Genomic DNA, 1,375 nt, shown 5'->3' with positions numbered 1-1,375 from the left:
TCGAAGGAGGAGCTGAACAAGATCACAAAAAATAATTTTTTAAAGTGCTTCGAGGATTGGAAAAAACGTTGGCACAAGTGTATAATATCTGATGGGGATTACTTTGAAGGGGACAAAATAGATATTCATGAATAAATAAATAATTTTTGAAAAAACACAAAATTCGCGATACTTTTTGAACAGACCTCGTAGACTGCGCCAGCAACGAGTTGAAGAGGTAAGAGAGGAAGCGCGCCGTTGCTTAACGCCCATCGCCGCTCACACGTCTCATCGCACCGCATCAAAGGATTCGCGCTGATAACCGCTACGCACATTTGCGATTACATTACATATGTAATCTCTGATTAACTTTTTACAAAGTTATAGAAATGTACATGGAAAGCCGTCAAATCTAAAAATTTTGTACAGACTTTACAAAGTTCCATGACCTAAATTAAATTTGCTTTTCTGTGGATAGTCTTACGATTTTTTTTTACCGAGTTATTCAACGTTAAAGTAAAAGGTTCGTTTTTGTTTTAATGTTGAATAACTCGATGAAAAAAAATCGTACGGAGCTTCCGTAAGTAAAAAAGTAAATTACAGGTAAAGATTCGCTCTTTCGAATGATGTAAATTGCATTTGTATACAATTTTTATTCCACTCCGTGGAGCTTCGCAAATTTCATAAAAAATTTTGGGGTCTGATATATCTTGATTTATGTTTGTGTAACTTTATGAAATCTCCACCAGACCGTTTTTTTAAGTAGCGATCCGAAAAATAGAGGATTCTACCTGTAAATTTTTTAAATATCCCGATACGACAATTTTTGACGAAGTTATTGTATTTTGAAATTTGCCTATTTTTGCAGAGTGAACAGGTGTTGCGTTATTTTGTTGCCCAGTGTATATGCAATTTATATATTTTTTCACACGTACTGTTATTTCATGTTTCGTCATTATTATTGAACTTATTTAATGTAATAATTATTTTACCTTACAGTTATTTTAATTTATTTCAGGGCTTGGCAAAATTTGCACTTCGCGGTCGATTTTCGAGAGGCTCCGCCTCCAGCTGCTTCTCTCACCGCTCGCCCCGCGCGCAGTCCAAATGCCACTCGATGTTTAGGAGCATCTAACGTTTAAAGACATGAGGTGCACGGGGCGCTCGCTTTGGGCGCTCACGCTGTAAACTTTATTCTATCTTTTTTTCGCTCATTATATAATTAAGATAGAATGAAGCAATGAGTAAACGCTCAAAATGAATACATCCAATGAATTTTCGAGCGGCATTTGGATTGCGCGCGGGGCGAGCGGTGAGAGGAGTAGTGGGAGGCGGAGCTTCTCGAAAATCGACTGAGAAGTGCAAATTTTGTTAGTCCTGATTTATTTTAATAAAT

Source organism: Trachymyrmex septentrionalis, unplaced genomic scaffold (genome assembly GCF_001594115.1).
Source record: "Trachymyrmex septentrionalis isolate Tsep2-gDNA-1 unplaced genomic scaffold, Tsep1.0 scaffold222, whole genome shotgun sequence".
Classification (NCBI taxonomy): domain Eukaryota; kingdom Metazoa; phylum Arthropoda; class Insecta; order Hymenoptera; family Formicidae; genus Trachymyrmex; species Trachymyrmex septentrionalis.
The sequence above is the reverse complement of the archived record's forward strand: the minus strand, read 5'-3'. Positions refer to the sequence as shown.